This window comes from Mustela nigripes, chromosome 12 (assembly GCF_022355385.1).
Source record: "Mustela nigripes isolate SB6536 chromosome 12, MUSNIG.SB6536, whole genome shotgun sequence".
Taxonomy (NCBI): Eukaryota; Metazoa; Chordata; class Mammalia; order Carnivora; family Mustelidae; genus Mustela; species Mustela nigripes.
The window spans coordinates 36,682,819-36,693,164 of record NC_081568.1 but is presented as its reverse complement, the minus strand read 5'-3'; the positions used below and the strand labels follow the sequence as shown (position 1 = coordinate 36,693,164).

The following is a 10,346-nucleotide window of genomic DNA, read 5'->3' as shown; positions in this document are numbered from 1 at the left end:
ATGGCAAGATTTCATTTCTTTTGATGGCTGCATAGTATTCCATTGTGGGATTGTCATTCTTGCCATTGCCACATTCAACCTCAAAACCACGTAGCCTTTGTAAAAGTTGTATGCTTTTGTATGCATATATGTAAAAAAATATATGCTGTCTACTGTCATGCCCCACTCCTGAGAACACATCTTAGCTTCCACTTTCTATAAGTATTCAATTTGGTAAGAGTTTTGAAAAGGTTCCAGGGAAGGATTTTAGATGAAACTGAAAGAATATGGAAGATAGTACCTACACAGAATGGATGATCTAGTCAAAAGGAATATTACTTGTATTTCTTTTGTGAAAAAGAAGAAAATTATATTGGACATACAACAAGAAGGGAAACTTTAACTTTATTAGAACTTAATTGCCATTGAGCTTTAAAGTCAACAATTATTTTTTAGATTGATTAGTAACACGGTCAGAAGAACAAATTGAGCTTATGGTATATAGTTTGGTTATATTCTATAGTCTCCAAGCTTAAACACCCTGTTCTTAGAGGAATATGTTGATAGAAAATTTCATAAGAGCATCTTTTATTAAATTGCGAAAGGTATACACACACACACACACAAATTAGCTTATTAAATCCAAATGACAATGTCAAATATGTAGACAGTACTGACAATGATAAAATAATAACAATAATTATAAAAATTGTCAAAATTTGAATGTAAAGAATTGGCTTCAACAATTGATCTAGCATTGAATTACAATGCCTGAACTTAGACACTTACATCATTTTACAACTAGAAGGAGACCTAAAAATATTCATCTAGCCCTTCTATTTTTCAAAAGAAAAAAGACACAGATAAGTAAGCTTCCAGAATTGCCATATATAGAAAGCAATGGAATCAAAACTAGATTGTAGATCTTCTGATTCTCATCCTGGAGCCTTTTCTCCGTCAATCTCATTTCTCCTCTTTCTATCAAAGATCTCAATATCCCAGAAAATGGTTAAACTGTGGTGCTTTCGTCCACCGCTAATATGGATCAAAGGTCTTTTGCTTGCTGTCTTCTGTTTCATTTTTCATCAACACTCATATTTTGGTCAACATTTCATCTTTTCTTTCCCAAACATAGGCTGCTAATCTAAACAAATGAGTCCCAATGTCACTATCTGCAGAGTAGGTGGCTTTTATAAATGTTTTATAACCTTCTAGATTTTCAGGTTGAGATCATTAAACTCTTTAAAGCCCTGATAAGAAAAGTAAAGCAAGAAAATGTTCTCAATTATTTTTAAACATTTTTTTAATAAAATATAAATAATATAAAATTTGTCGTTTTAATCTTTTTAAGTGTAGAAGTCAGTGGTGTTAATTATATTTAGAGCTATACAAGCACTACTATTATTTCTAGAACCCTTTCATCACCCCAAAATGAAAATCTGTATCAATTGAGCAGTAACTTTCTATTTCTTCCTTTTTCCAGTCCCTAGTAACCTCTAAAGTATTTGTTGTTTCTATGAATTTATCTATTCTATAAAAATGAGATCATACAATATGTGCCCTTTTGTGTCTGGCTTATTTCACATGGCATAATGTTTTCAAGTTTCATCCATGTTGTGCATCACAACTTCATTAATTTTAATGGTTGAATAATGTTCCCTTTTATATATATGTTACATTTTGTTTATCTATTCATCTGCTGATTGACTTGATTATTTTTGAAATCTGGAAATGTCATTCTCTGGTATTATATCATTCCAAAGTCAATATCAAAGTCAATGTCTATTTGGTGTAGCTTATTACCTGAACTTTGGGAAGATACAGGCTAAAAATAAAGTTAATGCATGGTGTACCACTATCAGATTATTCTGTAATATGTCATTGGAAATCAGTTCACATTTTCTATCAAGTAAGTCACAAAATGGGGCTACTATCAATTTATTGATATTGTCTATATACATTTTATTTTGAATGTTATTATTTATGTTACTTAAATTAATTTTCATGCTAGTTTAGAATTATAATCAAGAAAGACAATAGCTACTCTCTTTAAACATGTTAGGTTCACAAAACCTATGAATATGTCATAAAATTTGGTAACACAAAGGCACACACACAATTTTGCATATGATACTGTGTTTCATGGAAACCCAAGCCCTTCCAAAATTAGCATTCTAAGGTAAAGAATTCTTTAATCTTGATGAATATTTGACCAAAAGTTCTGAGAGGTAGAGTTAGGAGTTGCAAATGACCTTCCAACTCATTTTTTGTGCATACTGCCACCCTCAGAGCTCCACCAGAACCCTCATATGCTTAAAGTTCATGACTCATTATGTTGTGACTAATTATTCTATTATGGTAGGTTTTGTTTTCCCTTTTAAATTGCAAACATTTATAGTAAGCAATCAATACTCATATTTCTCCTAGATTTTTCATGCTCTCTAGCACACATGATTTTCAATAAAAAATATTACATATTTTATTACATTTACTAGAAAGTTTAAAACAGGGATATAATACCTCTTTTCAGTTTTCATAAATGCCTTTGCTCTTTTAACAATGACGTTTTAACACTTTATGCATAAAAATATTCCATATTTTTTTTGTTAGTTTCATTTAATTTTTGTTTAGAAAATAAAATTATTTTCTTGGTGTTATGAGTGGACAGCTTCCTATAATTGGAAAAGAAGTGAAGAGGTCATGTGCCATTTTTGTGTCTTTCAGAAGAATTATACTTGAAGCATCAAGTATAACTTAGCTGATATTTTTCAATATGGGTCTAGTAAATATTTCTAATATTGTTAAACATTTTAAAGTACTTCCAAAGAAAGCAAGAAAGTGGTTTCAATACTTTCAGAGAAAAGTTAATTCACAAAGGAAGCTTGTGTTTTATGAGGCTTTCCTGAATTACAGAAATTAAAGATGGAAGGCCCTATTAGGTCATTCAGTTCGTTCCCTTAAGAGTGCAGAATTGCTCCCTGAAGAATATGCACTAGGGCTTTTCTGGAAAGGAAACATTAAAACTCAACTGCAATTGAGATAGTAAATTTGTAATTTATGCACAATAAAGGTTTTTCTCCTCAGATATTAATACTACTGCATATTTTAAAATCTGGCTAAAGCATTAATAAAGTGATTAGCAAAAGTCAAGGAGGCCATTTGTTAGTGTACTTCCTGATGAAATAAAAAGCTCTTTAGGCAATTAGTTTGGAAGGAAATGAAAATGAACCCCTAATTCCTCCTCCTTATGCCACCCATCTAAGGGTTTTTTTTATTCCTCTTTGTTCCCCAAAATACAATTTCAGTGTTCTGTAATTAAGGGGTAATGGTTCCTGCTTGGGAAGTATCATGAGTAGAAAATTTCTGTTAATTTCTCTTGTTTGAGCATAGTTTCTATGCAAACCTCCTAGAAAGAAAGCATTCAGCACATTACTTTGGAAAATTCAGAAGGTCACCTTTGGAAGGATGGAAGTTGTTAACCCTGTTATATCTGAAAAAATAGTTCTTAGCCTCAAAAACACTTACCCACCAATGTTTATAGCAATAATGGCCACTGCCACCAAACTGTGGAAAGAACCAAGATGCCCTTCAACGGATGAATGGATAAGGAAGATGTGGTCCATATACACTATGAAGTATTATGCCTCCATCAGAAAGGATGAATACCCAACGTTTGTAGCAACATGGATGGGACTGGAAGAGATTATGCTGAGTGAAATAAGTCAAGCAGAGAGAGTCAATTATCATATGGTTTCACTTATTTGTGGAGCATAACAAATAGCATGGAGGACAAGAGGAGAAGGGAGTTGAGGGAAATTGGAAGGGAAGGTGAACCATGAGAGACTATGGACTCTGAAAAACAATGTGAGGATTTTGAAGGGGTGGGGGGTCGGAGGCTGGGGGAACCAGGTGGTGGGTATTATGGAGGGCACGGATTGCATGGAGTACTGGGTGTGGTGCATAAACAATGAATTCTGTTACACTGATAAGAAATAAAAAATAAATAAATAAAATTGGCAAAATTTCCTGGCAACACTAAAAAACAAACAAACAAAAACAAAACAAAACAAAAAAACACCAAACTACTATAACACCTAAAAATGTAACCATAGGATTTATTTCTTAGGTTAATTTTTTCTGGCATATTTTTATAGAATACTAGTCTTGAAACAACGGTTCCATGAAAAAATTTGGGAAATTTGCTCTCTAGAGATGTGTATTTGGCCATCAGTGACTTAAAGACTGAAATCACAATAAAGTTGCCTAACTCTGAGAAGTTAAATACTTAACTCAGAAAGTTTTTATTCTATGACCATTTATTAGTGATCATGGCATATACTTTCAAAAACACTGTCTCAGAGTCACCAAGATTATTCCTTTAAATTATAAATACCTTAGGCAGGATAACATCCATTGTTTATCTATCAGAGATTTTGTCTGTAGTATGAATCAGTACCTCCTTGAGGTCGGTTGTTTGTTTTATATTTGTGGCATTCTAGAAGAAAGAACTGAAGGAATAGCAAGCTATGAAAAGGACTAGTTTTCGAGTATGAGCATTGTCCAAAAATTTGTTATTCACTTGTTCAGCTGCCATCTATCCTTAACCTTTCCATGTGGTTAATGTGGGCCTTTCCTTGGAGAGCTATTGACTGCCTTGGGCAATGCCATTCTTAATTGGTCACATAGATTCTAACTTTCTAACTTCCTTAAGGCTAAAAAGTCTCATGAGCATTCTCTTTACAAAGCAGGTTTCTTGTTTTTCTTTGTTTTAATTTTGAACTGTGATTAAAGGAGAATCAGCACAGTGAGCCACTTTCCATGGCCAGCCTTCAGTGTTCTGCTTTCAGTTTGAGCAGATCGGAACCAGAAGAAACAATTAGTTAAACTAGTTCTCTTTCTTTGCCCAGATCCACAGTAGCCTCTGGATTCTGCACAATATGATAACCTCTTTGGTTCTCAGTTTCACTATGTGAAAATTAAGAAGCAAGAATGGAAAAAAAAAATGACTTTTGTGATTCTTTTCAGATGTGTCTATGACTAAAACACATACAGATTAATTCTAGAATATAGGCATAAGAAAACACAAATTCTTAATACTGTCACTATAACTAGTTGTATGATGTTATAAACTTTACTTATTTTTTGGTGCATTAATGCCCTCAACTATTCAGTGAGAAACTAAAAATTGGTAAGAACATCTTCAGTTCCTAGAATTACTAAATTCCTCTCTCTGGTTTAGAAATTGAGTTTTACTTGTTTCTGACCAAAATGAAGAAACAGTGACTAGCCTTCCCTTCCAGAATGCAAAAAACAATAATAAAAAGACAAAACACATGAAATAAAACAGTAGTTTTCAAGATACCTGACACTACACAACAGCTTATAGAAATCCTTAAGAGACAGAAAGTGAGGTGCACCTTATGATCATCCAAGCTTTTTATCTTCAGAGAGACTCAAGGCTGCACTACAGGGAAGGGAAAACCACGGGGAGTCTGGGGATCTCCCTGAATTGAAGAAACAGAGCAGCAGATCCGGGAAGACCAAGGGAACAAGAGTTCATAGGGCAAGTACTGGAGAGAACACTAGACAGAAAAAGAAACTGAGAATTTATAGAGGTTACCTAAATATTTAGCATCATGCTGATCAACACATGTATATAAAGAAACTACTTGTGGCTAAGTAAAGAACGACCTAAAAAGTTTCAAGAGTAATAGCACTCTACAGTTCATTCAGGGCCTGGAGAATGCCTGTTTCTACCATAAAACCTAGAAAACTTTATAATTCAAGGGGCTTTGGGGCAAGTACTCACTAAGATCTTGCTGAGAAGTGGAGGATAATTATCCCTAAAACAAGCACTGAGCCACACCTACCTCAAAAATTATAAAATGAGACATCAAGATGGTAGCAGACAAGACCATCAGAACCATGATTTTAATTGCATTTTATATGTTCAAAAGTTAACTAGAGATTATGGAAGATATAAAAAGAACCAAATCAGGGACGCCTGGGTGGCTCAGTGGGTTAAGCCGCTGCCTTCGGCTCAGGTCATGATCTCAGAGTCCTGGGATCGAGCCCCGCATCGGGCTCTCTGCTCAGTGGGGAGCCTGCTTCCTCCCCTCTCTCTGCCTGCCTCTCTACCTGCCTCTCTGCCTGCTTGTAATCTCTGTCAGTCAAATAAATAAATAAAATCTTTAAAAAAAAAAAGAACCATCAGTAAAAACTAGTTTAAAAAAAAATAAAAAAAATAAAAAGAACCAAATCAAATTTTTGAGATGAAAACTACAAGGGGTGAGATTTAAAAAATAATAATAAACTGGATGTGATTAACAGCAGATTAAGTATTACAGAAGAGAAGGTTAATGAACATGCCAATAGAAACCATTCAAAATGAAACACAGAAGAAAAGAGAATAAATTTCAAAAATTAGCACAGCCTCAGTGCCCTAAAGGATAACTTCAAGCCACCTAATATGCATGTGCTTGGAGTCCCTGAAGAAAACGGAGGGGGGGTAGGAAGGAAAATTAAAAATATATATAATGGCCAAAATCATTCTAAATCTGATGAAAACAATAAATCCATGTATCTAAGACAATGAACTCCAAGCACACCAAACACCAAAAAAAAAAAAAAACTACACTAAGGCAACTGATAATCCAAGTACTCATAAATGGTAAGAGAGAGAACATCTTAAAAGCAGCCAGAGGAGGAGAAAAAAGATATTATATACAAAGGAACGAAAAGGAAGAGAGCAGTTTTCTCACTGGAAACAATAAAAATGAGCAGATTGTAGAGCATCTTTGAAGTACTGAAAAACAAACTTGTCAACCTAGAATTCTATTCAGTGAAAATACCTTTCAAATACTAAGGTAACACAGGCAAGTGAAAGCTGAAAGAATGGAACCCCGGCAAAGCTGCACTGCAAGGAATGTTCAAGGAAGTCCTTCGAGCAGAAGAAAATGATATAAGATGAAATACAGATGAGTAATTCTCGATGAAATCCTCTGCGGAGCTATACAAAGAAATGAAGAATACTGGAAATGACTTCCAGATCAATATAATAGATTACTGTTTTCTTATTACTTAAATCACTTTAAAATATGATTGTCTAATCAAAAAATATATTTTAGAATTTATAATATAAATAAAAAGAAAGAGCATAGAAGCTAGGAAAGGATGGATACATGAGGTAGGAAAATATTACTCGAAGGCAGCTTGTGGTAAGTTAGATAGGCACTACACAACCTAACGGAATTAACAAAGAGCCATAATTAATAAACCAAGAGGATAAAATGACATCATCAAAATACCCAACGTAAGAGAAGCCAGATAAAGAGAAAAGAAGAAATAAAGAAGAAATGAGATGTATTAAATAAATAGGAACATGATGTATATAAACATAACTATATTAGTAATCACCTTAACTGTAAGTGGTTTAAACAATGGATCAACAGGTATTGTCAGATTAAATACAAAAATCAAGGCTGTATGCTGCCTATAGAAGAACACTTAAAGAGCACTTAAAATTTAAGGAAGCAAGTAGATCAAAAGATGTAAAAGAAATTATACTTGTGTCCACCCTATTAAAATGAAAGCTTAGAAAAGCTATATCAGTATATGACAAAGTAGATTTTAGACCAAAGAATATTTCCAGGATTAAACTGGTCAGTTTGTAATGAAAAGGTATCAGTTCATAACAGTCTGAAACAATCATGTGCCCAAGAAAAGAGTTTGAAAATATACGTTAAAAAACCTGATAAAACTGCAAGAATGAATAGATAATTCCACAAGTACAGTGATAGATTTCAAAATTGCCCTTAATAATTGATAGAAGGGGTAGACAAAATGTCAACAAGCATGTGATAAATTTGAACACTTCCCACTATCTTAATATTTGTAAAACGCCCACCCAGTAACGGTAAAATACACATTTTTAAGGTGCACGCAGAAAATATTCTAAGAAATTGAATTTTGAACAATTCAGATTTAGATCTTATTAAGGTGTTTTAATGTTTGCTTTTAAATTTTTAGAGCATTTCTTTGAAAAATTAATTTGCAAGCATTGATGCTGCTTTGTTAATTGTAAAAAGAAAGTCTTCTAAGCCATGTTTATATTGGTAATTTTATTTTTTTTCAAAGATTTTACTCATTTATTTGACAGACAGAGATCACAAGTTGGCAGAGCAGCAGGCAGAGAGGGAGAGAGGAGGAAGCAGGCTCTCAGCTGAGCAGAGTCTGATGCCGGGATCAATCCCAGGTCCCTGAGATCATGACCTGAGCTGAAGGCAGAGGCTTTAACCCACTGAGCCACCCAGTGCCCCCTACATTGGTAATTTTAAATGTAACCTATAAAAATATGGATATATACCTAAATATAGAGATATTTTGGTTTTTCAAACATGTATCTGGCCTAAAAAAAAAAAAAGAAAAATGTTCCGTGCCGTGTTAAAACCAAAGTCAGAGCTACAATTAATATAGGATATTATCACCCTGTAAAATCATTCATTCTCACTAGAGAATTCTTATTTTTACCAAATATTAAAGATATTAATAACTTGGGGATTAGGAGCAACATCAAAATGATGCTATTTCTGCAAATGTTTTATTCAGTGTTTTAATCAGTCTTTCGTGTTTTAATCAGTGTTTTATGCTTCTTAAAAAGCTGCTTGGAATATTGCTCTATCTGCTTTTTTCAAAACCTGACTGCTGTTTTCAAGAGGCCTGCTCAGTAGTCCAACATTTAATAGCATCTACTTATCTACCACAAAGGTTAAACAGGGATAAAGTTGGCAATAGCTTGAAAGAAATAAGCAGCACAGGGGAGTGAACAAATTTAGGATTGGGTTGGCTTTAATGTCACAGATCAACTTAAAAGCAAAGTTTCCAATATTGTTCAGAGGCAGGCTCCCTCAGTACATTCTGTCTGAGCTGTACAATTCAGGAGGCCAGGGGGGCAAGGGAGGGGAGTGTGGAACAGTCTCGTTTTTTATCCTTTTCTCTCCCACCACATTCAAATTAATCACTTTTGCGGTGCACTCAGCATATATAGAAAAGCACACGGTTTAAGGCACAGAGAGACTTGTGTGGTATGTTAGAGCTAAGCTAACCTTAGTATCGACCACCACACTTCTATATGCTTGTGGTCACTTGTCTTTTCAGTCCTCACGAAAGCATGACGCTGTCCTATGCCTCCTCAAAGGTGAACCCATTTAGGCACATAGAAACTCAGCAGCTTGTGTCAGTTCAGAAACAAGGAAGGAGCAGAGCCATCTTTCATCCCATCTAAATATGCTTTGAATCCACCAGTCCTGGGTTCAATTCTGCATCTGCCTCTCGTTGGCTACTTGATCTGAGCCTCCTTCTCTTTGTCTGAGAAGTAGGAATCATAAGAATGTACAGATAAATTAACGTCCGTCAAGTATCATTATGTGTGGACGACAGAAGATGCTCAGCAAATATGGATTCTCATATCAGTGCACAGACCTTGAAAGCCTTGATTTTGGCATCTTTGTGTGAATAAGTAAAACTTTAGAAAGGCGATGTCGCAGGTGTATTCCTGGCATCTGAATATGGTAACGGAGATAAAGAACCTGTGGAGAGGGAGGGTATCAATATGTAGAAAACACATAAAGGTCATTTGGAGCCATAGCTTCATAGAATATTTCTGTGATTAAACATTATTTATTAGCGAATCAGTCTTTTTGGTTAAAGACTTATTTTATTTATTTGAGAGAGAGAGAACAAGTGCCTGCAAGAGGGGCGGGGCAGAGAACCAAGGAGAAAGAGAATCTGGAGCAGACTCCCCTCTGAGCGCAGAGACCGACACAGGAATCGATCTCAGGACCCACGAGATCAGGATTTGTGTCGAAATCAAGAACTGAACACTGCTGAGGGAGCCACCCAAGTGCCCCTTCATGAACCAGTCTTAAGAATAGTTTGTAATGTGAATTTTGGGGGTTAGGTTGGATTTTACCCCAATTACATTGATAAGGTAAGAACTATTATCTTAATTTTCTTTTCTTTGTATTATTATGGGATTGCTGGAAGACTGACCATTTTTAATCTTTCAAGCCTGATTTAGACAATCTTTATGATCATATATTAGGTATAGAAACCACACTTTCACTTCTTTTGCCCACTTTCCAAGGAGGTTCGTTAGCTGCTGATCAAGAAAAGTCTATGACATACATCATGAATATTTGAGACTCTAGTACCTGAGTCTCCTAGTTGCATTAGCAATTCTGATTTCCTTCCCCTAATCAAATTATCATCAATTTATTATGATAATTAATGAAGATGATCTAGAAAGAAAATGTTTCCCTTAAGCAGATGCTTTTTAGATACTAATAAATAATTTTGCTATTTAAGAT

General features: G+C 34.6%; 1 pseudogene; it reads right to left on the bottom strand.

Moving 5' to 3' along the window:
- LOC132027506 (acireductone dioxygenase-like) overlaps positions 1-10,346 on the bottom strand; it is a 48,186-nt pseudogene that overhangs the window by 37,343 nt on the left and 497 nt on the right.